Source organism: Pelodiscus sinensis, chromosome 1 (genome assembly GCF_052426305.1).
Source record: "Pelodiscus sinensis isolate ZL-2025 chromosome 1, ASM5242630v1, whole genome shotgun sequence".
NCBI classification, from domain to species: Eukaryota; Metazoa; Chordata; order Testudines; family Trionychidae; genus Pelodiscus; species Pelodiscus sinensis.
The window spans coordinates 176,315,728-176,328,744 of NC_143052.1; the positions used below are offsets into that span (position 1 = coordinate 176,315,728).

A 13,017-nucleotide genomic window follows, 5' to 3' on the forward strand; every position below is an offset into this window, starting at 1 on the left:
GTGGTGGTGATGCACTCTGAGAAATATAGTCCATCCAATGAACATAGTCCACACAAGATACTGAGTATCATGAAAAAGATGAGGATCTTAATGTACCACAAATTAAATATGGGCCAAAAATGTGATGCAGTTGCAAAAAGGGCTAATACCATTCTGGTGTATATCAATAGAAGTGTTGCCTATCATACATTGGAGATTCTTGTACCACTCTGCTTGGTGCTCATTGGACCTCAGCAGGAGTGTTGTGTACAGTTTTGGGCACCATACATTAGGAAGGTTGTGGACAAATCGGAGAGTCAAAAGGAGAACAACAAAAATGGTAAAAGGTTAGAAAACCTGGCCTAGAAGGAAATGTTGAAAAAATTGGGCATGTGTAGTCTTGAGCAGCAATACAAGGAAGGGAGAGTCATGTGATCCCCTCATGTGATTCCTCCCTACCCCAGCCTCCTTAATTCAGTGTTCACTTCCGTGAAGTAAGGATTCTCTGGAGAAACGTATTCTTTTAACTTCATAGGGTGAATTATTAGAGAGATGCAGTGGAAGTAAGCATTCATGTTTAGATATACATATCATTAAAACTTTATCTAAAGAAAATTAAATAGAAAGATGTTAATGCAACATTAAATTTGAGAGGGTACAAGGTAGGAAATTCAAACATGAAAGTTCCCATAGAAGAGGTACTTCAGCCGCTCCATGTAACATTTTTTATTGTTGGTTAAATATATTCAGCAGTTCATTCTAGGATTGTTTGAATGCAGGCCAGGACATTTCCTCATACAAGCTCTGCCTGTTCAGGGCAACTAGTTGTTTTCCTCAATAGCATAATCCAAACCCCATTACCATCAATGGAATGACTTCCATTGATTTCAATGGGTGGTGGGTCAGTACCTGTGGAATAGAGAGAGCCAAGGGTATGCAGAGTTAGGATATATCCAGTATTGTCACTACAGAATCTTCTACATCTGAGTCTTATCTCTTCCCAGTCACAAAGGAGATTACAATTTGTGACAGTGTAGATGTCATACTTAATCAAATTTTCTAATTGCTTTTGTAACTAAATGCTACAGCAGTATTCATAAGGTATTCCCTATATTAATGTATGTGATACTACATTAACATCATCTAACCACAGAAAGCAGAATGTAAAGTTTGTAAGAGTGACAACTGTTCTTCACATTTATGTAGCATATTTCATCCCAAATTACATATTTCATCCCAAATTACTTTAAATGCTTTCCAAGGAAAACTGTATACAAGTATAGCTTCATTTTTTAATGGAATGCAGCCATTTTTGTGGTGAAACTGGGCAACTCTTTAGCAGTGCATAACATTGTACGGAGGATGAGGGACAGGGGAGGGTGAGGGACAGGAAGTGAAGAAAGACTGGAATAGCTAATCAGCACATAATCACCCTTGTTTTAATTTGGCCACCACACCAGTAACATCATGCCTACTCTCACAAAAATGTCATAGAATCATTAATATCTGTAAGTGGTCAAGAGCTCAGTTCCATCTTTCATCAGACAATTTTCAACAGCTCTGAACTTATCACTAGGGCTGAGGTAATTATCTTATTACTGATTCAGAAAGACAAGATATAATTTAAAAGAGATGATGATTTTTAATATTTTTGTTTCCATTAGTTTCATTATCACCCATCACTGTAACAACTGCTTTACATGTATACACTATGTCTGTAATCTTTAACATCTCTGCAGAAATATTGTTCCATATTTGTAAAAACTCTCACTACACTCTGTCTTTAGTTACAAATTCTCTCATTTTAAATTAAGCAAAACCAAAATTTATTCAGTGAAGTTAGTCAGAATACTAAAGGGATCTCTCCATCCCAAATAGTTTCCCAGACTCCAGTTCTCCTTGCTCCCCTTTAAATCATCTTTACACAATATAGAATATTGTTTTTCATTATCATCTTGATAAATGAACCAACTGTTTTCCAAAAAGGACCTAATCTTACAGGAACATGCAGAAGTAGATTCTGATTCTTTGCAGTTCCAGCACCATTTCAACAAGTATGACTGTAAAGCACCAATCACATTCTACTAGGCAAACACCATTTACTTGTCTGTTTAACACATCAGTGCCTCACTTCATACAGTTCCAAATCTATACTTTCATCTTCCATGTTTAAGTCAGACTTTCCACATCAATTTCATATTACCGATTGAGCCTCTAAAATCCAGGACTTTCTGGTCTGGCAATATCTGTGGTCTGGCAGCATCACTGTTATTGCTGGTCCAGAAAGTCCTGGCTGGCCAGGTTCAGAAGCACAACCCGGGCTGGGCTGATGGTGGGGAACACAGCCCTAATCAGGGCTGGAAGCAGGGAGCACAACCCTGGCCACAGCTGGAATCAGCAGGACTAGCAGCTGGGTGCATAGCTGGGCCGGTGCTGGTAGGGCCGGGGGAGGCAGCCCCATCTAGTGTAGCCCAGTCCAGGGTCTGGAGACAGTACGACAGGCAGCAGGGAGCACAGCCCCAGATGGGAACAGAGCCTACAGCCCGGTTGGGAGCCTTTATCTCCCCTGGTCTGGCAAGCTCTGTGGTTTGGGACCATGTAGGTGAACAGTAGCAATCCCTAAAGCTATCATCCAAGGCAATTAACAGCAGTCAGTGAAAATGACTTGGAATAGGATAGGCAAAATCTAAAGAAGATCAAAGTGAATAGTTTGATTGCTATCATGATCCTTTTTTCATAATGTCTGTTTGGGGTCAACTTCCTTGTTTCATGTGGATTACTTACTGGACAGCTCCACTGTCTTTTTTCTCTCTTTTTTCATCCTCTTTCCTTCCCTAAGTTTCCTCTAACTTTTCTAGTTCTTATTGCATTAACTATCTTGCTAAACATGTGAGAAAATGAAGTAATGAAGTTATAAGTTATCCAATTTAGCTTTTACATATGTACAAGACATACTCATTAAAACTGCTGAAATCAAGTTGCCTTTGATATAATACCTTTAGCAAAGACTATGTAATGTAACAGATATTTCACTTCTCTCACACATTGCACCCTCACCACATCTTTTTTTAAGCAGCCTCAGTGAAAACTGTTGTCAATTTCTAATTTCGTTCCAACACCAGCCACTGACTAGCTGCAAAATGACACAATGCTCATTTATAAAGTGGTAATGCAAGGGAGCATCTGTGTCTACAGGGGTGGAAACAAACAAACAAGCTGGAAATCCAAGGCAAAGTATTATCTATATTTTCAATACTCCTGAATCTGATCCTAAACATTTTTTCTTTTAAATTACCAGTTGAGTGAATTCCTTTTTATGCTTTTATTTGTGAAAACTAGAAAATTAAATGTTACTACCAAAATGAGAGAACTGTAGAGTACAACAGCAATGTGATTTTTGCAACTCTGAATATACTATTGGGACAAAAACCGGAGTGTGCATTTAAGAAAAAAAAACATTAGGATTTGAGTTGGATAATGCTATAACGCTTAAACACTCACTTAATGGCTACAGTACAAAACTTTCCCCTTTGCAGTAAGAGGCTCTAGACACAAAGTCCGTTCAACCTTGCTTTCATTAATATAAAAGTCCATGTTCATCTTTGGAATTAACTTTGAGAAGAAGGCAGAACACCAACTGATCTAAAAAAAAATGAACAGAGGGCAAAGAGATAAGTAGAACTGGGTACATTTTTTCAGTCAAATAGTTTATTCGCTGAAAAAATGCATTTTTGATTGACCTAAAACTATTCACAATTTTAGATGAATTTGGCAAATAGTTTTGACTAATTTTTTCCCCAGGATTCAGATGACATTCAGATAACAGTGAAAGAGGCCTTTCTTACAAACCTAAGAGGTTAATGATTATAGATGTACTCTTACTTGATGTAGAATTAAAATCTGAACTTGGGTTCCTACATTGTAGGTGAGTACCCTAGCCACCTTGGGCAGCCTGGAAATGATCTTGCTCAACATCTCCTGTTGAAGCTGTTCTAGTTTTTATAAGGAATGAAAAACTCCTTGGAGCACTTGAGTCTTCCATATTCTGATGAGTGCCATAAGAGTTATTCTTACTTCTCCTTTCGTGGCTCTATGACTCATTCTGAAAAAAAAATCTTTTTCAATCAACCAAACTAAGCATATTTTACTCTATCCAAAATGCATTTTCCATTTGCTCATTTTGTAAACTTTTTTGGATTTGATTCAATCCAAACCAATTTTTATTAGTATTATTTGTCAGAATTGCCTGTGAACTGTTCACATAACATATCCGTTTTAATAAAGATACTCTCGGTCCTGCCAACTTAAAATGCAATCTTTGCAACTAAACAAGGGTGGTTTTCAAGCAACAATCTTCTAGGAGAGGTTTCCCATAGTTCAAAAGTACATTCAGAAATAAAGGTTCTACAATGGAGCAATTAGGTCATTGTGAAAAGATAAATAATTTAAGAATTGCTGTGCCAAGGGATGTGATCCAATATACCACTTCTTAAGCATGTATTTTCATATATTATACCTTAAGATTACTACTGCACCCTATCATTAAAAATGAAAGCACTAAAATAAGTGCCTGTCAACTCTTTTGAAAATCAGCTGTGACACATTCAGAGCTATTGGGAGCTGAGCACTTTTGAAAATCTGGACTTTATTTAGGTGCCCTACTGGAAGCTACGCTCCCCTGGAAATCTGGCCCCAAACTAAGTGGTTGACGGTTTCAAAACTCTGGCCTACATGGTTGTATCTCAAGGGAACTTTAGTTTTAAAGCAACAGTGTAATTCCAAAACGTGGCCACCAGATGACAGCAATACCCATTGGATTTATTTACAAGACTGAAATGACTATTAGATTCAAAACAAATATGGGACAGATGTAATTGGAAGGAGTAAAACTGTAAATCTTGCAGTTGCTCTTAAAACATAATTTCTTCATTAGGTAAAGTATTATATATTTATTTCTATTTTACTTACATTACCATCATTTGCTGTGAGGTCACATTGAGAATATAATTAAAAGTGATATATTTTCATGGCACATGCTCTGTAAATCAGAAATCAATTATTTATTCCCTTATTTACAGATTTATATCCTGTAAATTACAGAAAAGGAGAAATAGCTGTTACTAGTGAAAGATTAGTTTTATAAGTCCTTTTTTTTTTTTTTTTTTTTTTTTTACTATTAAAGCATCCAAAAGACAAGGATACAGATATTGTAAGCATTCCAGGAACAAGGATCTTAGTTACTCAAGAAAGTGAGGGAAAACTAATTTCTAATGTTTTGGAGAGAGGTTGGGGTCAGAAAGTAAAAAGGAGGGGAATTGAGAAAGAACCTCCATATTCTCCAAAATCCTGAATCTCTCATAAATCCAATACAGCTATTTGTGATCATGGTTAATACACAAACATGGATGCATTACAAAAATAAGGAAGGGGTAGGGCTTAAAATCCTTCTAAGGGGAATTTTTTCTATACAAAATACTGTACTGTAGCCCCCGACTGATTTTTCTGTGGGCCAGCAATCCCTAATTCAAAAAAAAGTTTCCCCACTCCTGCTCTAAGATAAACCCTTCATTCCTCTGATCATCCTGTTAGTTTTTCTCTTCATATGTTCCAATTTTAATTAATCATTTTTTTAAACTGCTTAACCAGAATTGTTCATGGTATCCCAGAGAAGAACTTACCAGTGTCTTATACAATAGCAGAAGCAAAATGCAGGACAATGTAGCACTTTAAAGACTAACAAGATGGTTTATTAGATGATGAGCTTTCGTGGGCCAGACCCACTTCCTCAGATCAAATAGTGGAAGAAAGTAGTCACAACCATATATACCAAAGGATACAATTTAAAAAATGAACAAATATGGAAAGGACAAATCACATTGCAGAACAGAAGGGGGGGGGGTGGGAAGGGGGGGGGAGGGGGTGGGAAGGGGGAGGAAGGAAGGAAAGTGTCTGTGAACTGCTGATATTAAAGGTAGGGAGAGTGGGATGTTTGTGAGTTAATGGTATTACAGGTGATAATTGGGGAAACTATCTTGGTAATGGGTGAGATAGTTCAAGTGTTTGTTGAGTCCTTTTTGGAAAGTGTCGAATTTTAACATGAATGACAGTTATACAATAGCACTAACACTTCTTTATTAATACTGGAAACAGTTTGGCAGATACATCCAATAATTCTTTTTGCCTTTTTCACAGCTGCATCACATTGGTAACTCAGTCATCTTGTGATTAACCCACTCACCAAGGTCTCTCTCCTCCTTTGTCACTTCTGATTAGCCCTCACCTTCTAGAGAAGAAGTGTCTGATCTTACACCTAGTAATATTTAATCTCTTTTTATTTCTGTCACTCCAATCTTCAAGGTGATCCAGATCTTCACGTATAATATTCTGAGCCTCTTCTCCATTGACAATACATCCCAACTTTGTATCATCATTATATTTCATTAGTATGCATCTTCTTTTTGTTCCAAGCAAGGTCACTAATCAGAATCATAAGACTAGAAGGGACTTCAAGATGTCATCAAGTGCAGTCCCTTGTATTGATGGTAGGATGAAATATCATCTCTAGACTATCACTGACTGGTGTTTGTCTCTAGACCAGTCTTCATGAACTCCAATAGTAACCTCCCATTCAGCACAGCCCGACTCCCTTTAGCCAGTTCCTTATCTAACTTTGCAATTCTTGTACCAATCCCCATTTTCTCCATTTTAACTAATAATGTCCTATATGGAACCCTGCCAAACCATTTACTGAATTCCAGGTGAATAAGATAAACTGCATTTCCTAATCTAAAAGCCCTGTAACATTTTCAAATAAAAATCAGGTGAGACTGGAACGACTCATCTTTGGTAAACCCATGTTCATTACATTCCTTTTTCCATTTGCCTTCATGAATTGAATTATTTTTTTCTTCACAATTCTTTAAGTCTTTCATGCTACCAAAGTCAGATAAATAGGTCTGTAGTTGCCTGGTTCACTCCCCCCCCCCCCCCCCAAAAAAAATATAGGTACATTAGCTATTTCCCAATCACATGGTTTTATTCTCAGTTAAATAGGTTTATTAAAACATATTGCACAAGCAATCTCATGTGTCAATATTTTTTATTATTCTGATAATGAAATTATCCTTTCCCCTCAATTTACTCTTTCTTTCCCTAGAGGTGTTTGATAGCAATAGTGATAATGAGAATCAGATAAGCAGAGACAGGTGCAAAGACCTGAGCACATTTGAATAAGTGTACAAAAATGGATCAGGATCTTAACTAGCTTTTCTTCTCTTACAACTGACAGATATCCTGCTTGATGATCTGTCTTGGGCTACTGTTGGATTGGAAAGCTCTATGTGAAATTAAGCCAATGTGCCTACAAGCAGGAGGGTGATAAGCCCGATGGTGATTGAGTATTCTAACAACAACCACACTAAGGGTGTGTCTAGACTACAGAGTTTTGTGGACAAAAGTGGACTTTTGTCGACAAAACTATACCTGCGTCTACACTACCGCTGAGTTCTGTCGACATAACGTCGACAGAACTCAGCAGTTTTGTCGACGCTGGTAAACCTCATTTTACAAGGAATAACGCCTTTTGTCGACAGAGTTCTGTCGACAGAAGGAATTATTGCATCTAAACTGTCCTTTGCGTTTACACTGCCATTCGACAAAGCAGCTTGCTTTGTCGACAGAACTGAATGTAGTCTAGACGCTCTTGTCAACAGAAGCTTTGTCGACAGTATCTGTCGACAAAACTTCTGTCGACAAAAGCCTGTCGTCTAGACGTACCCATACTCTGGAGATCAGCTGTCCACTCTTGCCACATAGAATCATAGAAGTGCAGAACTGGAAGGGACCTCAGTAGGTCATCTAGCCCAATCCCCTGCCCTCAAAGCAATACTATTGTATATGTAGTAACTAGACCATTTTTGACAGAAGTTTGTCTGACCCGTTCTTAAAATCTTCCAACAATGGAGATTCCACAACCTCCCTAAGCAATTTGTTCCAGTGCTTAACTATGCTAATATTCCCTTGCTGCAATTTGAGGCCATTGTGTCTTCTCCTATACTCAGCAGTTACAAGAACAATTTTTCATCCTCTTGTAACAACCTTTTATGTATCTGAAAAAAAAATGTTACCATGTCCCCTTTGCAGTCTCCTCTTTTCCAGACTAAACTTTTTCCCCCCACTTTTCCCTCACAGGACATATTTTATAGACCTTCAGTCTTTGTGAAGGGGGTTTCTCTTCATTGTCCACAACTGTCCTGAAATCTGGTGCCCAGAACGGGGCACAGTAATCCACCTGAGGCTTTAACATCGCAAAGTAGAGCAGAAGATTTACTTCTCCTGTCTTTCTTAGAACACTCCTGCTCATAAATTCCAGAATGAGGTTTGATTTATGTATTTATTTTTGCAATTATGTTACACTCTTAGCTCACATTTAGCCTTTGATCCACTATAACCCCCAGAATCCTTTCCACAGTGTGCCTTCCTAGGCAGTCATTTCCCATCTTGTATTTATGCAGTTCCTAAGAGAAGTACAGGTAGTCCCCGGGTTATGTACAAGATAGGGACTGTAGGTTTGTTCTTAAGTTGAATCTGTATGTAAGTCGGAACTGGCGTCCAGATTCAGCCGCTGCTGAAACTGACCACCAGTTCTGACTTACATACAGAATCAACTTAAGAACCCCAAGCGTCCCCAAGTCAGCTGCTGCTTAAACTGATCAGCAGCTGATTCCAGGAAGCCTGGGGCAGAGCAACTCTGCCTCGGGCTTCCTGTAGTCAGCGCTGGTCAGTTTCAGCAGCGGCTAAATCAGGACGCCTGGGGCAGAGCAGCTGGGGTGCTGCTGGGTTGCTCCAGTAGCGCCGCCTCAGCACTACTGGACCAACCCAGCAGCACCCCATCTGCTCTGCCCCAGGCGTCCTGATTCAGCCGCTGCTGAAACTGACCAGCAGCGGCTGAATCAGGACCAGAGCAGCTGGGGTGCTCCTGGGTTGGACCAGTAGCGCCCAGAGCAGCGCTGCAGGACCAACCGGCAGCACCCCAGTTGCTCTGCCACAGGCGTCCGGAGAAAAGCCTAGTCTGCTGGGGGAGGCATACTAGCTGCGCCCCCCCCACCCCAGCAGACCAGGAAGACACGGGCGGCGGACCGAGACGCACTGGGATCCCGCCGCCTGGGTCCTCCGCGGCTTTGCTCCCAGTCTCCCTGGTCTGCTGGAGACCAGCAGACCAGGGAGACGGGGAGCAAAGCCTCTGAGGACGCCGGCAGCAGGACAGCCACGGGGCGCCTGGGCTGTCCCACTGCCAGCTTCCCCCGCGGCTTTGCAAAGCCTCGGGGAAGCCGGCAGCGGAGCAGCCCAGGCGCGCCTGGGGTGCCCCGCTGCCCGAACTCCCCCACCCCCCGGCTTTGCAAAGCCGCAGGGGGGGCTCGGGCAGCGAGGCAGCCCAGGTGCGCCTGGACTGCTCTGCTGCCGGCTTCCCCGCGACTTTGCAAAGCTGAGGGGGGGGGTGGGGGGGCTCGGGCAGCCCAGGCGCCCCTGGGCTGCCCGAGCCCCTCCGCGGCTTTGCTCTGCGTCTTCCTGGTCTGCAGACCAGGGAGACGCAGAGAAAGCCCCAGAGTACACGGGCGGCAGGACCACGAGGTCCCGCAGTCCGTGTACTCTGGGGCAGCCCCGTTTGTATCTGCAGATCCGACATAAGTCGGATCCGCGTAAGTCGGGGACTGCCTGTACTTCACATTTGTTCTTACTGAATTTCATCCAGTTTACTTCTTCCAGTTTGTTCCGATCATTTTGAATTTTAATCTTATCCTCCAAAGTCTTAGCAACCACTTCCAGCTTGGTATTATCCAAAACTTTACATGTACTCTTTTTATGCCATTATCTAAATCATTTATGCAGATATGGAACAGAACCAGATTCAGGATCAATCCCGGTAGGACCCTATTAAATATTCCTTCTAGTTTGGCTGGAGTCCACTATAACTACTCTCTGACTTTCTAACCAGTTATGCTCCCACCTTATAGTAGCTAAATCTAGGCTATGTTGCTTTCCCTGACTGCAATGGTTTTCCAACAACATTTGACAGATTAAATAATTGTAGAAGGTGCTAAAAGACAGCTGACAAAGATCAGAAAATAAATCTAATTATTTACAACATATAGTTTTTATATTCCTATGATATGACAGAGAGAAATTAAGAGATAGGTGTCTTCTCCCCCAGTTTCTGATAATACATCAGCAGTACAAATATAGCCTAATATATGAATTACTATATTTGTCTCAATAGGTAGAAAATTTGTCTTGCTTTTCACAATTCCGCTTACCAGTATGAATGGTGAACCAACATAATGAATTCTAATAAAATAAACCCTAACAACACATATTGAGCTAAAAAAAAGTTGATGGGTTTCTTTAAAAAAATATCAAGATAACAACATTTCAACCATTAACCTCGATTTCATTGTGGAAAAAATAAATACAACAAAATATTGGCACAAACAAAAAACCCACTGTTCAACAATACCTGGGACACTCTGAAATCACCTTACCCTCTGAAATCTCCAACGTCAGCAGATTTTGAGCCCAAAACAATAGATAGACTGTAGCAGATCACAATTTAGTGCAAAAACAACCCACTGCCTTGTCTCAATGTCTGTATCAACCAAACCCCTCATATGTACCACATATGGAGATTCTCCCAACTGACCATCTATGTGCCATGGACTAGGAACCCCCATCTAACTGGGCAGGTCACTGTAGCACGTGCTGTCCTAGAATCCACCAGATTCTTTCCCCTAGAGATAAGCGGATAATTGGAATCTTACACAAGATGCAAATGACTAGAAATGCCATAGGTGGTATGCACACTCAAAAGAATATAAGAACGGCCATACTGAGTCGGACAAAAGGTCCATCTAGCCCAGTATCCTGTCTGCCAAAAGTGGCCCATGCCAGACACCCCAGAGGGAGTGAACAGAACAGAACAGGGAATCATTAAGTGATCCCTTCCCCATCATCCATTTCCTGACAAACAAAGGTTATGAACACCATTCCTACCCATTCTGGCTACCTGATCTACCTAGGCTGCCTTCTGCCAGCTTCAGAGTTAACAGTTTCTTCATAAGAAAATTCAAAAACTACTCCATGGTTTAGACAGATCAGATCTAGGATTGTCTGTTTGGAATAATGCTTGTAAGTGTTTAGACAGAAGTAAATAATTATACCAAATTCCCTGACTTTAATGCAGTACCCAAGTCACAGGTTATTGATAAACTGAAGGATTTCACATACTGACAGTCATATTCTTGCTCCTTATGGCCAATAAAAACCAATGGGAAAATGCCTTGGTAGGGATCATTACTGGTCTCCCAAAGGATGCAAAAGCTGCCAGCAACTCAAATATGTAGCATATCAGCCTTTAGTCCAGGATACAAAACAGCACTTCTCACAATGACACCCACTGGCTTTCCCTTCCCTTGTAGAAAAAAAGATGATTGAGAAGAGGGTGAATATTCAGCACTAAGGGTGTGTCTAGACTACAGGATTTTTTTTTAAAAAAAAAGTAGCCTTTTTCAAAAAAAAACTTCACCTGCATCTAGACCGCAGCCACATTCTTTCGAAAGTAAATTGAAAGAATGCGGCAGTTTTTCTGATCACTGTAAATCTCATTTTATTAGGAATAACACCTTTTTTTGGAAGTACTCTTTCGAAAAAAGCCGCTATTGAATGCAACCTGTGCTTTTTCGAAAGAGCGTTTAGACTCTTACGAAAAAGCAGCTTGCTTTTTTGAAAAATCTGCCTGTAGTCTAGATGCTCGCTTTCAAAAGAGGCTTGTAGTCTAGACGTAGCCTACGAGCATCCTATACATCCTTCAAATTTTTAGTCACCAACCATTCATGTTTCAAACTTGGATGCTGAATAAAAATGGCAGCGACTAATAGGTTTAAAAGGCTTAGTAAATGGCAAATTGATAGCTGGCTACCTTCCCAGGATACAAGCCAGGGTACATCCACACTGCAATAAAAAACCCATGTCTGACCTGTGCCAGCAGCTTTGGAATTCCAGGGCTTGGGCTAAGGAGATTTTTAACTACAGGGTACATGTTTCGGCTCAGGCTGCAGGAGGAGCTCTGGGACCCTATCACCTTGCAGGGTCCTAGCTGCTGGTCTCCTGCCTAAGCCTGAATGTCTAAACCACAATTAAGCAGCCCTTTAGCCAACCTCCATGAATCAAGTCCAGCTGAAGGTATCTAACTACAGTGTAGACATTCCCTCAGAAGTCAAGCACATCTGCTAAGATTACTAAAGCTTTCAGTGACATTTAAATATCATAGACAACTGTGGCACCCAGTGGAGTAAAATAATTATTCCCTTCATTGCTATGAAACTGTACTGAGGGCAGCACTCTTCCTCTCAGATAGGTCTTAGTTGTCAAATCTGATTTGGCTAATATCTATTCTCTCCTCTAACAATTACATGAAGCAAGCAATGGAAGATCATGAGGCAATCCGGGCTACGGAATCATCAATATTCTGACAATAATGCCCTAAAAATATCTCCTTTTCACTGGACCCAGAAGGTGACATTTCATCCCTCTCTGATGTCTGACTGAGGGACCTGGATTTGAGACAATTGGCTGAAATTTAAGCCACAACAACATGAAGGTCATGCTGACTGGGAGGGAAATTTCTGAGAACTAGCGGAGTGTATGACAACCTCCTCAGGTGAATGCATCCGATTGTCTATTGTGAAAGGAATGAATAGCTCTGTGTCAGACAGATCCATCTCAGTTCCTGCAATGCCAGAAAGCCACAGTCAACAAAAATCCCTTTGTCCCCTTTGTCTGGCCAAAATAGGATTCTTTCAGATGAGGTCTCAATAGAGTCAACAGTGTCTGTGTAAGATCTAAAATAATACACAGCAACATGCATTACTTGGGATTATCCTTGAAAGCCTTTTGGTGCAAAACATGGGATATTCCTGTTCTAACCAATGTACACAAACAAAAGCATGCTATACCTGTGCTTTGCACTCTGTACCGGACACTGTT

At 40.7% G+C, this 13,017-nt stretch overlaps 1 long non-coding RNA gene across 2 annotated transcripts in view; it reads right to left on the minus strand.

Annotated features, from left to right (window-relative positions):
- Nucleotides 1-641: 641 nt before the first annotated feature.
- LOC142826921 (uncharacterized) overlaps nt 642-13,017 on the minus strand; it is a 142,927-nt gene continuing 130,551 nt past the window's right edge. The window contains exon 3 of one of the 2 annotated variants that reach the window (XR_012901188.2): nt 642-888. This is a non-coding gene — a long non-coding RNA (uncharacterized LOC142826921). Of the gene's footprint in view, nt 889-3,491; nt 3,622-13,017 lie in introns of those variants that run through there. The other variant, XR_012901192.2, reaches the window with a different exon arrangement.